Below are 18,815 nucleotides of genomic sequence, written 5' to 3'. Positions count from 1 at the left end.
AAATACTCTCAATTCTCTCGAATGACATAAGCTTTACAATCCAGAGAACTCTTCCAAGTTAGACTACAAGTATTGTGTAAGTTCTTTTCTCTTTATCTAGTAGTTATTCAACACATCAATTCTTATTTCATCAAATATTCACACATTAATATGTGTATAAAACCATTAGGATTACGACATCCTTCCCATATCTTAGCACGAAGTCATCGCTTTTTGTCTCGTTATCAAACCACGACTACACACAAGGTGAGTTCATACCCATACGCTTTTCAATGATTTTTCTATGGTTTGGGGGGGGGGATACAAGTAAAAGACAAGGAAATTTGTGTAAATATACAAACTATTATTTCCGTTTCTTACCTTTTTATGCATTTTACGTAAAGATTGCTAATATGCAAAACAACGTTACCACCAAACAGTGCAAATATTTATATGTAAATTACATTAAAACACAAAGGTTTTTATTTCGTCAAAACATATACTTTAAACAATAATTGGTATAGTTTGGGGAACATTCACATATACCCTTTTCGGGACAAAGAAAAGGTTATATAAAAATAAGTTTATTTTTATATTTTACAAACATAATGAATGGATAATACTTATCTTTAAAACAAAAAGGGTTTTACAGTTCGTTACAAAAACACGTAATTCGTTGGAAATTTGTGAGACCTTGTCTTCGTCGTACCTACCTAGGTATCCATGGAAGTCCTATTTTATAACCCGAGTCTCCTCCCGGAGAGCGTGATATTTGTGTATAGATCTATACGGGACTGATGATCCCGCACCCTGGTTGTTAGCTACAACACGGCAGGCAGGTTATGGTTGACAAATGTTATATCTTTCGACGCTTGAAGAACGTCGAGGTAGGCAATTCATTAATAGCACAGTCATGAAAAATCACATGATAAACGTCTATACGTGGATTTTTACGTAAAAACACATCTCTTCATTTACAAAAAAAAAACTACTTATAACTATTTTAAGTATTGATAATACTTGTTCATTTCGGTCTTGGATCATATTAGACTACAACTCAACTTATGGAAAATATAGGATTTTCCAGGATAAACATAATCACTTTACAAGCAGACAGTTCACAGTTCAGTTTACAGTTCACAGTTTAGTTTTATGGAAAAATATAGGATTTTTCGGGATAAACATAATTACTTTACAAACAAACAGCTCACAATTCAGTTTCATAGAAAATATAGGATTTTTTGGATAAATTCACTCACGTTTTTTAGGAACAAATAACATACTTTTGCATACCAAATACTTATGAACTCACCAACGTAAATGTTGACACTTTTTCAAAACTACTTGTATTCTCAAGAAAATAGTAGGCAGGTACACATACTAGGTCCGAGAAGATGGAGCATAGTAGCTTCAAGTCTTTGTTTTCCTATTTACTTTTGGATTCAATCAAGTTGTGATTCGAATGCAATGTAAATACTTAATTGTTAATACAATAGTTGTTGTTGCTTTGATTACTATTAATAATTGTTATGATACTGTACATGACATCCTCCACCCTCGAACGTTTCCGCCGTTCCGGTTTAGGGGTGTAACACTCTGCGAGGGTATGCCTCGTGAAGGAAGAAGTATGCCCCACTTCCCCATATGCGGTCAATGTGAGGCTCGTGTGCGCCCTGCTTACCTTCGGGGTACGGCCATCGTACGCCATCTATTGGGTTTTCGCATTTGGGCTTCATATTTTAGGCCATCTTTTGGGCCTAAATTCTTAGGCCCTTAATGGACTATCTGAGTAGGTATCATTTGGGCTAACTAGAGAATTAGACCATATGATAAGGCCCAATAAGGAATTTGGTCCCAATTTGGAAAATTGGGTGAATTATGGGCCTTGAGGTAATTTGGGCCTTTTGGATCAAGAATTAGGCTTAGGTATTGGCCCAATTAGGGAAAGGGTAAAATGGACATTTACCCTAAGTATGGATCGTTAGTCAAGGATGGTAATAAAATTGTTAATTGGATGTTTGTTTTGTTGTGATAGTTCAAGATTTTCGTGAACCAGCTATTAGAGGTTTTTAGTATGATTCAACATTTCGAGGTGAGTTTTCCTCACTGTACTTGCAGGTCGAAGGCACCAATTCCGACCCATTGGATTGATATCCTGTTATGCATTCTTCTATGTTGTTATGATTTGTTAGATCGGTATCATGGTAGATAGGATTTTGCTATGCTATTATGATCTGTTAGATCGATATCCTGGTAGATAGGATGTTGCTATATTGTTATGATCTGTTAGATCGGTATCCTGGTCGATAGGATGTTGCTATATTGTTATGATATATTAGATCGGTATCCTGGTAGATAGGATGATGCTATGTTGTTATGATCTGTTAGATCGGTATCCTGGTAGATAGGATGGTGATATGTTTAGTGATATGTAGATCTGTGGAATGGTTGTAGTTTGTTGTATGATTATCTATTAAATGTGCACATGTTTGGTTGGTGGCTGAGGGTTCATTGGTTTGTGCATAAGCCAACGGGGCGGGGCATTCCAACCCAATTATAGAGGGCCTAGGGTATTCCATCTTGAGGATGATTGGACCCATAGTATGTTGGCATTCCAACCCGATGGTTGACGGTCCTGGGGTATTCCAACCTGATGGTTGATTGGACCCATAGTATGTTGGCATTCCAACCCGTTGGTTGAGGGCCTGGGGTATTCCAACCCGATGGTTGATTGGACACATAATGTAACACCCTAAGTTCAGAGGTGCAAGTTCAGGGTTCTTAGTGTAAATAAGGAAGGTCGACTCGGTGAGTCAATGGATAGACTCGACGAGTCGAGTCGCGGTTCTGGTCAAGTGTTAAGAGACCAACTCGGCGAGTCGGCGGCTGGACTTGGCGAGTTGGTGTTGAAAGGAGTAAACCCTAATTTGGGGTTTGTGCCCTATATAAAGCACATTATAGCCACCCTTAGCCTCTTTGGTACCCATTTGAGATCCAGAAAACCCTCATCTCGTATGTGACTCCATTGTTGAGAAGATTGAAGCTTTGAAGAAGGAATTGGTGAAGAGAAAATTAGAGGAAGTTGAGGATAGCATCAAGAGAGCTTGTGGATCTGAAGTGTACATCAGTTTAGACTCATCTCTAAGGTAAGAGGATCTTACCTTAAGCTATTTCCTTGTTATTTCATCCATGGTGTATGATTTGGGGTTCTTTAGCATGGTTGGGATCTATTTTGGGTATAGAGATTAGATCTAAGGTTGCAACTTCAGATCTAGGTTGGTTTGGAGCCATGTGATCAGAAAGTGATAGCTTTGGGGCGTGATTGATAGTGTCCTTGCCTTAAACCTTCATTTTTAGCTTGTTGGAGCTTGTTGATCCTTGCATGCACGTAAAGTTGGAAACTTTACGTGTGAATCTGGCCCTAGGAGTCCAGATCTATGTATTGGAAGCGTTGGAATGGCTTGAAATCGTCTGGATGAAGATGTCACGTCTGGACTCGGCGAGTCACATGGGTGCACTCGACGAGTTGTATGAATATGTGCATGGACTCGGCGAGTTGGAAGAACAACTCGGCGAGTCTGTTGAAGATTGCCTTGGACTCGGCGAGTCTGTTCTTGGACTCGGCGAGTCTGGTCGTAAGGTCCTAACCTTTTTGGTTGAGCGGTGAATCGGTGAGTCGAGGGATGACCCAGTGAGTTGAACAGGAAGTGACTCAGAGTTGGTTGGACTCGGCGAGTCTTGGGGCAACTCGGCGAGTTGAGTCGTGATATGGGAGTTTTGAGTATGGGAACTCGACGAGTCAACGGGTTAACTCGGCGAGTAGGGTCAACCAAGAAGGTTGACTTTGACTGAGGACTTGGACTTTGACCAAGCGTTGACCAGTTGACTTCTAGGGGTATTTTGGTAATTATTGGTATTTATTGGTTTGGTTATTTGGTAATGATCAGTGGTGGAGGTCGTGCTGGTGGTCGGAGCAGCGTAGTCTTAATCCTTCAAGTCGGCAATTGCAGGTGAGTTATCCTCACTATAATGACAGGGTCTACGGCAACAAGGTCGGCCCTCTATCGGATGGAAATCCGGGTATTGTTGTTATGTTATTGCCTTGCTATGTTTGCATCCTGGTAGTTAGGATGGTATACGTTAGGGACCTGGTTAAGGTCGGTATCCTGATAGTTAGGATGGTATATATGTGACCCGAAGGTCTTAGGTGCTATGAAGAATATGAGATATATGTCGTTAGATGTTATGAGAGTTGTATGTGTTATGTTATGTTATGAGCAGTATGTTATGGACCGGAAGGTCATAATGTTATAAAAGGTCTTAGGTGCTATGAAGAGTATGAGATATATGTCGTTAGATGTTATTAGAGCTGTATGTGTTATGTTACGTTATGAGAAGTATGTTATTGACCAGAAGGTCATCATGTTATAGAAGGTTTTATGTGCTATGAAGAGTATGAGATATATGTCGTTAGATGTTATGAGAGTTGTATGTGTTATGTTACGATATGAGCAGTATGTTATGGACCGGAAGGTCATCATGTTATGTGCGGTTATATGATATGTATGTGCTATGTATGCTATGTATGGTAAGGACCGGAAGGTCAAGATGATATGGACCGGAAGGTCAACAGGGTATGGACCGGAAGGTCAATAGAGTTATGGGATGGAAATCCCCTAAGACATTCGGATCGGAAGATCCCATGGAGTTATGTCCTGGAAGGGTGTATGTGTTGTATGTAGTATTTTGGGGGTAACTCACTAAGCTTTCGAGCTTACAGTTTCAGTGTATTGTTTCAGGTACTTCAGGAGATCGTGGCAAGGTGAAGGCGTGATCGTACCGCTCCTCAGTTTTATGTTGATGTTTTTGGGATACTCTGATAATAAATGAATTGAAAACCTTTTTGTAATAACTTAATGAATATGGTTGTTTTTGAAAAGTTTAAATTGGTTGTAATTTTTATGGTGTTACACATATTATGTTGGTATTCCAAACTGATGGTTGATTGGGCCCATATCATGTTGTTTTGTATATGTGCTATTGTTTGTGTGTTCGTATTTTGGGGGGAACTCACTAAGCTTCGTGCTTACAGTTTTGGTTGATGGTTTTAGTTACTTCATTGGACCGTTGCAAAGTGAAGGCGTGACCATACACATCCTCGCGTTTTTGGACTTATGATTTATGGGAAACTCTGATAATGTGAATGTTTTGAAAACTATGTTGAAAGCGATTTTGATTTTCAATAATTTTTTGGGGAACAATGGTTTTTGTAAACACTTCTTTCGAAAAAGGTTCGGTTTGAAAAGTTTAAATTTTATGAATTTTTATGGATGTTACAAACCTCTTATACCACTTGTTAGGAAATTAGGCGACACTTATCAAGAATTAGAAAAGATTTGATGCCACTTTCCAAGCTCTGGTACCACTTTTTAAGAAGGAATGTGGATAAAACATGAAACCAAAAGAACACAAAGACATAATATTTACGTGGTTAGGTCAAGGTGACCTACGTCTATAGGCAGGAAGTGAGTATTCTTACTCACACAGTTCTCAAACAGAGGTTACAAGTACAACTAACAGAGTTTTTACCTACTCACTAATGATTAAAGAAACAAACAAATGACTAGTAGACATCCCTATTTATAGGCCCATGAAAGGAGTCAACCAACCACAATTGGTCACACCCCGACCGACGACGGAAATCGTCGGGTTGCGCCGTTATACAATTGGATCACAGTCAACCACATACATCAAATACTTAACATATTTGAATCAATATTTTACAAACCTTTATGTTTTGGAAATTAAATTACATATTCATTTTAAACACACAATGGTAAACAAGTTAAGTCTATTCCAAAAAGAAAGGAACTCTAATTTCCTTATAACCGATGTCCTACCTCGGGCTTCTTAGTTACCTGAGAATACATATTTTTAAAATACATCAACAAAAATTCTTGGTGAGTTCCACCGGTTTTGACTTCGTGATTTTTATAAATAGAAAGCTTTATAAAACGTGGAATGTTTAACAAAATAAGTTGTGCAAAACATAGTCAACAAAGTTACCGATATGCTTCGTGTGAGACCCGATACTTGAAATCCGATACGAGTATCCATGTTAAAATACTTATGATAAAAGTAAATATTAACATATTTTTGTGAAGAAAAATATTTAGTGTTTGTATAAATAGACACTGCCAATCGGTTTAACAATCTACAAACAATATTTATACTACATACAAGCTCATCCTAGTTTTTATTAGTATTTTTGTATCCGGGATTCTGTTATAATTCCAATTGTTTTTGTTGAAAACTTTTTGGTTGTAACACTTAATAATGTGAATCTACCAAAGTTTTAACAAGAGAAAGGTCGTTTGTGTCCTTATACGAGTTTAAACAGCACGTCAACTGTAAATTCCTTTACACGAGTTTAAACAGCACGTCGGTTGTAAGTGACCGTATACATGTTTAGACGGTACTCAGACTATAAGTGACCATAACAAATGTTTAGACAATACTCTGACTGTAAATGAACATAACAACTGTTTAGATAATACTCTGAATGTAAGTGACCAACAAAGTTTATACAGCACCCCGGTTGTGAGTGACCTAAACCAACATATTTCAAATCATCCTATGTTATAAGGTTTTTCAACATGATGATATTAGATGCTTGTTATAATTAACAATTTTTTGATCCTAAAAGGGTGTGTGAATTAAATAATATCATTATTGGTGTATTTCTCATTTACAACAAATCTTTGTGTATATATTTGAAAGACCAAATAACAAGATTAATCAAAAGGGCAATTTTGTCCTTGATTTTAGAAAAATTATAAAGAAATCATCATAAGTAGAAATTGGAATCCATAAACTCTCAGAGCTTGGAAAATGAGTCTACCTTGTCCATGATTTTTACCCTGGCCTTAAGTGGTTCCTAACCAGAGTGAAAATGTTCATTTTTATAGACTGGTCCGAAAATGTTGTGAAATGATAGGTAGTTTTGTAAAAATCATCATAAATTGTAGAAAAATCTTATGAATGCAGCGTGTGACTAGTCCTTGAAATAGACCTGAACTATTGGCATATTGTACAATTTTTAATTCCATTTAGTTGAAGAAGGGTAAAAAAGTTCGTGAACATACCACAACTTTTCTATAAAAAAGTGCAATTTAAACTTAGATATGTTTAGTGACATAACTTGCATTTTTTGTTAGCAAAGCCTTTAAATCATCCGAAGAGGATTTATTTAGTGTGTATTCTTCCCCCAAAACTTGTAAAACATAAAAGAGGGGCCATAGAAAACTCACTTTTTTTGTGTAAAGTTATTCGGTTTAAGAATGGTTTGTGCGGTTTCCAGTTCCACTCAAGTTTGTGGTTTGAGTATCCGTTTGGACGTCTTAACACATAAATACATATATATACATGTATGTTGGACTTTTATCATGTCTTAAATCATTGAAAACGAGTGGAATTGATGATAACAAAAGAAAGAGTAGAAATCAAGAATATACTTAGCTTTAACTTAGATCTAAGGTGGTGGAAAACACATGATTTTTGAGAGGTGAACGGTAACTTTCTCTGGGGTTTTAAGTGTTTGAAAGTAGCTACATATGGAATAATTTGAATCTCGAAAATCGGCAGAAAGATGGAAGAAGTTTGGTTGTTGGTTTGATGCTTTAAAACAGCCGTTGTTTTGGTTATGTTGTTGTCAAGAAACTTTCTCAACAAGAAGGTAAGATAAGAATAGTTTAGCCACAGTTTTGAGTCCCTAATTTAGAGTAGAATAATAACTAACTTTCAGGGGTATTTGGTGGTAAAAATATCTAGCAAAAGGAAGGTGCACATGGGTGAAATGGTGGCTGAAACACCAAGGAACAAAAGCCCCTTTAAGGTTCACGGTTTTGAAGAGTTGGATGGAAATTTGTGTGGTTGAAAATGGGATGAAGATTGAGAGTTTTTCCCTAGATTATTGGCTGGAGAATGAAAGAAGAGAGGAGAGAGGGATTTTGAGATTTGTAGGAGGACAAAGGAGAAGAAGATAAGAAGTAATTACTTAGGCTAGCTTATGATGGGATGTGGTAATGATGAGTTATGATCTTGTCTAGCCACTTGGTTAGTTGGTTAGTTAGGGATAGGATTTAGTTAACTAACTAGCTATTATTTAGTTAGTTAGTTATATGTTCTAGTTACAGAGTGGGAATATGCAATTCTCGAAATTATGAAGAAGAATAAGATGATTATTCAAAGTCTTAATGAAATAAGTGCTTAATTGATTTCCTTGGAAATTGTCTCAAGTATTTTTACCTTTTTATCTTATCCCATGAAACTAGACACATTGTTCCTTACATGTATCACCTCATGTCATGAACCCATACCTAGTCATTTCTTAGATAACAGTACATATATACACATACATGGATTGTTGGTACAAAATAAGAATGTAGTTTTTATGTATTTGAACATAAATGTTTATGTTTGATTCTTTTATTTAAAAACATATAGATACATTCTAATTATGCCTCATAATAATCGATTTTATATTTTTATTAATTAAATATAAAATTTATTGACCAAGGTATAATTTCGTGACATTTAACTGGTTAACAATATCGTTAAACACGTTTCGTCACTTTGTTCTTATTTTTGTCAAATTTAGATCCTTCACTACTATTAAGCACAAGTTTTATATATAATTTAACTTAGTCATCAACTGGAGACATGTTGATTCGGAAATTAAATTTATTGCGTTCAAATGACGTTATATGCTAATTTTCACAAACCGGTGTTGGTTTGTAGCCATACGTCGTAACGGAATTTATCATTAGTCGTTTGTTTTATTTTTCATAAGAACTTATCTAATAAAACATGTAAATTCCTTCAACCATTTTTTGATTAAATGTTCATATTGCTTAAAAGTCAAAATATAGTATCGTACGATCGTTCCAATTTTTTCCAATTGTTACACAATCCTTTATGTAGTAGCTTTTGGAACCTTTATCCTTAAGATACATTATAGGAGCATCAACATCATACATGATGGAGCATCATGAGCCATAATGGAGCAGTATGATGCACATGTGGCGCATCATGATCACCATGGAACATCAACCATCATGGTGGCAATTCATGCTATTTCCTTGAGCATCTTCAACTGTTAAGCATCTTGGATAATTTTGAGCATCATAGTCTATATCATAGTATATGTGGCACATCAAGGGATATCATGGCACAAAAAGGATGTATGTGGCACACCCTTGCACCAAGACAGTGCATAAATTCTTGTTTCATCAAATATTCACACATTAATATGTGTATAAAACCATTAGGATTACAACATCCTTCCCGTATTTTAGCCCGAAGTCACTGCTTTTTGTCACGTTATCAAACTACGACTACACACAAGGTGAGTTCATACCCCTACATTTTTCAACGATTTTTCTATGTTTTAGGGGGGAATACAAGTAAAACAAAAGGAAACTTGTGTAAATATACAAACTATTATTTACGTTTCTTACCTTTTTTATGCATTTTACGTAAAGATTCATATTATGCAAAACAACATTACCACCAAACAGTGCAAATATTTACATGTAAATTACGTTAAAACGCAACGTTTTTGATTTTGTCAAAACATATACTTTAAACTATAATTGGTATAGTTTGGGAAACATTCACATTACCTTACCCTTTTCGGGACAAAGAAACGATTAAATAAAAATAAGTTTATTTTTATATTTTACAAACATAATGAAAGGATAATACTTACCTTTACAACAAAAAGGGTTTTACAGTTCGTTACAAAGACACATAACTCATTGGAATTGTTGAGACCTTGTCTTCGTCGTACCTACCTAGGTATCCATTGAAGTCCTATTGTATAACCCGAGTCTCCTCCCGGAGAGTGTGATACTTGTGTATAGATCTATATGGGACTGATGATCCCACACCCTGGTTGTTAGCTATAGCACGATCGGCAGGTTATAGGTGACAAATGCCATATTTTTCGACGCTTGAAGAACGTCGAGGAAGGCAATTCGTTAATAGCACGGTTATGAAAACTCACATGATAATGACTATACGTGGATTTTTACGTAAAAACACATCTCTTCAAATGTTTTTATTTACAAATAAAACTAGTTATAACTATTTTAAGTATTGATAATACTTGTTCTTTTCGGTCTTGGGTCATATTGGACTACAACTTAACTTATGGAAAATATAGGAATTTATGGGATAAACATAATCACTTTACAAGCAAACAGTTCACAGTTTACTTTACAATTCACAGTTCAGTTTTATGGAAAAATATAGGATTTTTCGGGAGAAACATAATTATTTTACAAGCAAACAGCTCGTAGTTCAGTTTTATGGAAAATACAGGATTTTCCAGGATTAACATAATTACTTTACAAACAAACAGTTCACAATTCAGTTTTATAGAAAATATAAGATTTTTTGGATAAACTCACTTACGTTTTCGAGGAACAAATAACACTCTTTTACATACCAAATACTTATGAATTCACCAACGTAAATGTTGACACTTTTTCAAAACTACTTGTATTCTCTAGAAAATAGTAGGCAGGTATACATACAATGTACGAGAAGATGGAGCATAGTAGCTTCAAGTCTTTGTTTTGCTGTTTACTTTCGGAGTCAATCAAGTTGTGATTTGAATACAATGTAAACACTTTATTATTAATACAATGGTTGTTGTTTCTTTGATTACTATTATTCATTGTTATGATACTATAAATGACATCCTTTGCTCCCGAACGTTTCCACCGTTCCAGTTTGGGGCTGTTACAGATTGGTATAAGAGCATTGTTTATAGTGAATTAAGTATATGAACCCATATAAGATATACTACTATAAATACAATGGGACTAAAACACTCTGATCAAGAGTTATACTTTTAAAATATGATAATAGTTTTTTAAAAGTATACACGCATACATATATACTAAAACAATATCACAAGAAGAACAATACAAAAGTATTTTGATGTTTGACATTGCAGTGAAACCTAGACAGTTATGTAATCATATCTGGGATAAATATAGCCTGATCAACTATATTTATTTAAGATACGACCAACATGTGTTTGGGAGTGATGATGGTGTAGCAACAAGTCTAAAACTTACCAACTCTACATACAAAAGAACACTGTAGCCAAACGTAAAGTTTAAAATACTATAGGAGTATTTTATGATAATATCAACTTCATGTATCAAGAAAATCTAGAATCAAACATCCTATTAAAATACGATAGGAGTATTTTAAGTACTATAATTAACTTATTAAAAGACCCTTACTGATAGATCTATATACAATTAAGATTTTATAGACTTAGAATTTGTGATTTTCACTCTACTTCCTGTTCCTTGTTTGGTTGTGGTCTTAGAGTAGGATCACTTATTCAAAGGTATATTTGATCTTGGTTATATATAATCTGTATACACTACATGATTATAGGAGGATCGAGTAAGGATCACATCATAAAAATTTCAATAGAAATGTTTCTATCCCTATCCTCACACAAATAACACAGCTAGATATAGCTACTGCACTGTAACAGCCAACAACAGAGTCGATGAAGAACAGAAAGGTTCATGAGGAAGATTCTGAGAAGGAATCATACGGAGAGAAAGGAACTAGAAAGTTCATTAATGAACCTTACCCTATCCTGACAAGGGAGCCTCGCAAGGACATTCAAGTTCAGACTCTCTATTATGAATTAATGGAAATCAGTGTCAACACCTAGAGATGCACACAAAAACCGGTTTGGCCCATAGGATCCGATCCGATCTTGAAAACGGATTTGGTCAAAACCGGTTTTGACCGAACCGGTTCGGATTAAACCGGTGACCGGATTGGAACCGGATCGGCGCTTCGGACAGCAAATCGGATTGGACCCCGGATTGTGAACCGGAGTTGAGAGAAACCGAATTTTTTTTGTTACTGTTAAAAAACGGGAAAATTTGAGTGTTTTTGCTTTTTTTTCTAGCCGTTGGAACCCCTAAAAAACGGCTAGTTTGACTTTTCTTGACTTTTTGGCGCTTCCAAACACCTATAAATACCTTTCATTTGTTACATTTCAATTTTACACAAAAGTTCTACTACTTATTTTCATAATACTCCAAAAAATGAGCTCGAGAAATTCAACCGCGGGTCAAGATTTGGATGCAACGGTGGTTAAAATCATACCAACCACTCGGTGTAAAGAAGTGTGGGAACATTACGATTTGTGTTTGTTGTCGAATGGGAAGGAAAAACCGAGATGCAAGAAGTGCGGAATGTTTTTGGGAAAAGATGGCAATAGCACGTTGAGGAGTCATACAACAAAAACTTGTCCGACTATAAAAGGTCAAAGCGATCCGGATCAACCAAATATTACTCTCGAGGGGTCGATCTTTATTTACAACAATGATGACCTTCGTGAAAGATTTTGCAAGTTCGTGATTCAAGAGGGCTTGCCTTTCAACCACTTCGACAACCCATGATTAACAAGGATTTTGCGGAAAAAAATGCAACCACAATACCAGCAAGTAAGTCGCACTTGTCTTAGACGTGATGCTTTAAAGTATTGGTATATAGCCAAAAAAGATATGCAATTGGGATTTTTAAATATAAAAACCGGTGTTTCTTTAACCTGTGATGTTTGGTCCTCCACCGGAAGTTGTCCCAAAAGCTATCTTTGTGTTACGGCACATTGGATAGATCCCTCTACTTGGGTAATGAACAAACGAGTTATTGCTTTTGAACTTTTTGCGCATCCTCACACGGGGGCGCTGTTATTTGCAATTTTAGTAAGTGTTATAGAGACTTATAATTTATGCGACAAAATCTTCTCTATTTCGTTTGACAATGCAAGTAACAATACCACTGCGACAAAAAGATTAATTGCAAAATATAAACCTATTTTGGATGGCTCATTTTTTCATACTAGAGGTGTTTGTCACATTATTAGTCTTGCGGTACAAGATGGTTTAAAAATGATAGATTCGACAATTGAAAAATTTTAAAATGTGTTAACTAGAGTTTTTGGAAAAAATAAAGCTACAATGGAAAAATATCAAAAGTTTGTCATTTCCATTAACGTAACTCCATATAGTCCTCATTGGGATGTTGACACTAGATGGAGTTCAACATGCATGATGTTTGAAAGTTTGACACGTCAAAAAATCGCTTTGCAATTATTTTACGACACAATTTCAAAAGGAAAAAACCCGGTTTCGGATTATGATTGGGATTTGATGGAAGAGTTTGTGGAAATGTTAAAAGTTTTTAAATAATCAACCACTTTTTAATCTGGCGTGTATTACCCTACAAGTCCGTTGTTACTAAATGAATTATGGTTGATGTCCGCACAATTGGAACGTTTTGAACAAAGAAGTGACATATTTGTTTTGGTTACAAGACCAATGAGACAAAAACTAGTCAAATATTTCAAAGAAATGCCACCACTTTTTACTTGCGCCGTGACATTAAACCCATGTATCAATGTTACGGGTGTAGAGGCTTTGATTACCAAAATTTCTCTGTCTTTAAATTTACACAAAGATAACTTAAACTACATCCGTAACCAAATAAACACTTTTAATAATACTTTTACTAATTTGTTTGACATTTACGCTACAAAATATGGCAATATGTCAAACACTTTTGCAAGTGTAACCGACTCTACTAGCGGTGCATCGGGTAGCCGTGGGGGTCGAACGGATTTTCATATCGACCTCTATAACTACCTTTTGGAAGGGCAAAACAAAAGAGCATGCACATTAACGCCTAGTAGCGAATTTGGAATTTTTATGGGTTCAAACTTTTTAAAATTCATGAGTGCACCACAATTTCAATATTTGGATCTTTTGGCTTGGTGGAGAGAAAAGGAAGCACAATTTCCTATTCTCTCCGTCATGGCCCGTGATTTACTAACCGTCCAAGCTTCCATAGTAGCTTCGGAATCCGCTTTTTCTTTTAGTGGTAGAGGTTTGCGTTTGCTTGAAGGATTACTTGGATTCTGAGAAACGTATACAACACTTGGCATCACTAGAAGGCCCACTAGCACAAAATGTTGAACCGGAGATCATGGATGAAAAATATGCACAAGGCTTATCAACACCTCCGGAAGACGAAGACGATGACGATGAAGACGAAGACAAAGACGAAAATGAAGAATATGGTATTGATGAGACCCCTAGTTATTTGTGTCGTGATTGAAGAATAATTAAATGAAGGCGACACGAAGTGGAAGACCACAAAAACTATTTCTATTTGGTTAAATGTTATAATGCCACTTTATTATTATTATTATTATTATTATTATTATTATTATTATTAGTTAACTAGTTTAAAAACTCTTTCTAATTCGACGTTTGATGTATGTTTTAACTATTTTAATGAACCTATGTTGCATTTTGTGTTATATATGAGGTCCAAAAAATGTTTATTTAAAAAAAAGGCAAAATCAGATCAGATTTTGGATCGGATTGGGTCCGGATCGGATTAAACCGATTCGGATTCGGGGCTCGGAAAACCGGTCAGATCCGGTTTGAAACCGGTTCTGATTAAGGGTGAAATCGGATTTAGGTTGACATCATCAAACCGAATCGGATCCGGATCCAGATCGGATCAGATCGGATTGGGTCTTTGTGCATGGAGCGAAGATTCAATGTATCTATGGAAAATAAGAACACCATATGGATACCATGTGTCACACCCCAAAACCGGAACGGCGGAAACGTTCTGGGGTGGAGGACGTCATGTACAGTATCACAACAACGCATAATAGTAAACAAGCAACAACATCATCCATTGCATTAATAATATAATTCAATACAAGTGTGTTTTGTGTATAGTTTATAAGACACCAAAAATGAATAATAAAAAATAAAGATGAGTCTGAAAGTGCTTCGTCTTCTCAAAACCTACCATCGGTACCTGTCTACTGATGATCTGAGAATACAAGTTATTTTGAAAGAGTCTATCAACATTAAAGCTGGTGAGTTCATAAGTATTTTAGTGTCATTTTTTTGTATAAGTTTGAAGCAAAAGTTTGTAGCAGTGTAATGTAAAGGTTTGTAAATGTTTGTACTTCCTAGAAAATCATATATTTTCTACTGAAATGCAGTCTTCTACCAAGACCCGACTATCTGTATGTTTGTTCTTTGTAAAAGTATGAGTTTTTCCCAGCTATAACTATCATTATCAAAATATAGTTTACATCATCGTTCATGTGAGAAGATCACAAAGTGAATGCAATAGGAAACTAATGTAGTATCGTAGTATTGTAAATAGTAACTACTGTTGTACTAAATACCTTAAATCAATTGTTAATTAAGGTAAAATGTGATATGTTGTAACCATACTTGATTGACTAGTGGAAACATGACGCTGAAATACGTCGAAAAGTTATGACATTCGTTACCCGTAGACCTGTAGGTCCCACTATAGCTAGCAGCAAGGTGTAGGATAGTCACTCCAGTATAGATCTATACACAAATTCACGCTCTCCCTCCAGGAGACTCTGGTTACAAAACGAGACAGATCAGTGATGCCATGCCCCGAAGTAGTGGTTCACATTTATGTTATAGTATTCTTGTATATGTATAGTATGCTATGTCTGTATAGTGTATGGTATGTTCTCTTTGTATAGTGTATAGTATGTTCTCTTAGTTTCTCATCATAGTATGTTCTTTCTATTTCTCATAATAATAAGTTAGTATTGACTCATGAATGGACTGACTCCTGTATGTTTCATTGTACTAGAAATAGTGAGTAGTAATCTCCTAAACTATACCTATTATAGTATACTAGTAATGTTGTTTGAATGACTTAGTAAGTTTATACACCTTTGCTACCCAAAGGTGTTGGAACTGAGGTAAAAGCTTTTATATCTATACACATATACATAATGTATAACTAAGGATCAAGCGACACTCGGACAAACAACGGGGTACTCTATGTCTACAACCAAACAAGGAATAGGAAATAAAGTGAGTTATCAGTCCTGAGTCCTCCCAACCTTATTTCTATAATTATATATGTATAGACATGGTATAACAATATATAAGTTTAAAAGAGTTTAAATGAAAGGTTTAGCATATAAAAATAGTTTGAATCCATGTGTTGATGCTAGTTAAGAAGATGTATCAACTAATCAAGGGGTGAAACACTTACATTTTTGAAGATTAAGTGAAGAACTTTGATGATAGTTGAGAGCAAAGCCCGAGTTCTTGAGTTAGGAGTGGTAAAAGTGCTGAAAAATGACCAAGTATCATATATATAGCCAAGAGTTTACGGCCATCATGAGTTTACGGCCGTAAACTCATGTGCCTTGGCCATAGACTCCTCATAAAGGGGTTTCTGGCTTGTTTGTTTGTTTTGAACTTCGTTTGATACCTCCTAACAGTTAGTCCTTTGATGTACTAGGCTTAGAACCCTCGAACAGACTCTAAACAGTGCTATAAGTTAGAAGAAACAAGTCTGACTTTGATTAAGTTGAATGGTTGTACAAGATAGAAATTTCGGGTTGTCACATCATCCCCCCGTTAGAGAGAATTTCGTCCCGAAATTAGAGTTTAAGCAATTAAGTAGTTAAAAATAACTAAGCGAAAATATGAGGATATTTTAATTTCATTTGCTCCTCACGCTCCCAAGTGAATTCAGGTCCTCGCTTGGCATTCCAGTGAACCTTCACTATCTGGATACGGCTTTGCTTTGTTTGCTTGACCTCTCGGTCCATGATCTCCACTGGTTCTTCCACGAAGTTGAGGCTCTCGTTGATCTCGATCTTGTCGAATGGGATTACAAGTGTCTCTTCGGATAGACACTTTTTCAAGTTCGAGACGTGGAAAGTAGAATTTACGTTACTAAGTTCGCGAGGTAGGTTGAGTTTGTAAGCTACAGGGCCGATTCTTGCGAGAATATCGAAAGGCCCTATGTATCTTGGGTTTAGCTTTCCATGCTTTCCAAAGCATATCAAGCCCTTCCAGGGTGAGACTTTTAGAAGAACGCGGTCTCCCTCCTGGAATTCCAAAGGATTCCTTCGTTTGTATGCGTAGCTTTTCTGTTGGTCTCTAGAGGCTTTCAATCATTCAAAAATCTGAACGATCTTCTCTGTCGTTTCCCGAATGATCTCCGGACCTATGAGAGTGTTGTTAGGAACTCATCCTTTAGCTAACTGGGTGTCACCCACCTTAGCCCAACACAGTAGGGATCCGCACTTATGGCTGTAGAGGGCTTCAAATGTAGCAGCCTTTATGCTCGTGTGATAATTGTTGTTGTAGGAAAACTCGACAAGGGGTAAATGAGTATCCCATGCCTTTCCAAAGTCGATCACACAGGCTCGCAACATATTTTCCAAAGTTTGAATAGTTCTCTCAGTTTGTCCGTCGATTTGTGGATGGTATGCTGTACTCATGTCCAGCTTCGTCCCTAGGGAACTTTGTAGCGACTGCCAAAACCATGAAGTGAATCTACTATCTCTATCGAAGATAATGGATATAAGAACACCATGCAGCCGTGCGATGTGACAAACCGATATTTCGAATCAATGTAATGACCTAAAAAGTCAAGAATTGTAATCTCTTCTGATATAATGAAATTATCGTCAAAAACAAAATGTTCAAAAGTCACTACTGGATTTCATAAATGATAGATGTCGTATCAAGGGTTTCAGAAATATAAAGAACACTAAAATCCGAGTTATAACGAAAAAGTTATGACCAACCTAAGATTTCACAGCAAAATCATCAATACGATTTTGTAGTGGTGTTGATTATGATGGCATGTGCGGAATTAGAAATATCTAGTGAATCATCATGTAAAATCAAGAACACAAGGAGTAAATAAATCTTTGTAAGCTCTTATTAGATCTAGAAAGATTATACAAATGGGTTTGTATACAATTTCTCTCTTTAGTCTAACACTCCAAATGGACTCACTTCTTACATAATGGGAGTCACTCACTTCCTATTTATAGGAAAGACTCAACCCATTTACACATACAAAGAGGAAAGCCTAAACAATACATCCAAGCATGACTTTACACCCTAACATTCTCCCCTTCAAAGTTAGTATTGGATGTCAAGCTTTAATCTCCAACGAGCTAGCGCGATCAAGACCAAACTCCCCCTCGAAGTAACACTGGTCTTCAAATCCGCAAATGAATATTCGACAAACCTGAGAAGCTTCGAATACCCATCATTCTCCCCTTTTTATAATCAAAAAATGATTATAAAACCCACTAAGGATGAGAAGCGCCCGCGGAATAGTCTTCACGATACTCCCCCTTGATGTGTACCAAAAATGAATCACCAAAAATCTTGCACGGAAAAACAATCACGAAAAAACCACAAAAAATTTCAATTTATGAAATTTTTTGACTTTGTGAGTGAAAGTTGCAAGATTTTTCAAAAACCGGGTAGAAATTGTCACTTTCTGAAACTTGCAGGGACCCGTTGCGCCAAAAACAGTCAAATATGCGAAACTCTATCCCATTTGCGAAATCGGGCATAAAGCGTAAATTCGCACAAACTGCAGGGACCAGAACTGAAAATTCTGCAATTTCTCAGCTTTTATTACCCATATGCGAAGTTGGGAATTTGTTGCCGAAAATGCGAAACTGCAGGGACTCTTTTCGAAACTTCTGTTTTCTGCCCCAATTCACGAATGTTTCACAGTAATACGCTTCGCACGTTCATTCAATTTCTTCGCACGTCACTGATGCGAATTAACAAATTCTTCGCATCTTTCATCCAATATAACCAAATATGCGAAATTGATTGAGACCCAAATGTGAATATCTCCAAACCATAACAGAATGCAAATGA

This window comes from Lactuca serriola, chromosome 3 (assembly GCF_051521515.1).
Source record: "Lactuca serriola cultivar US96UC23 chromosome 3, Lser_US96UC23_V15, whole genome shotgun sequence".
Classification (NCBI taxonomy): domain Eukaryota; kingdom Viridiplantae; phylum Streptophyta; class Magnoliopsida; order Asterales; family Asteraceae; genus Lactuca; species Lactuca serriola.
This window is presented reverse-complemented; position numbering follows the sequence as displayed.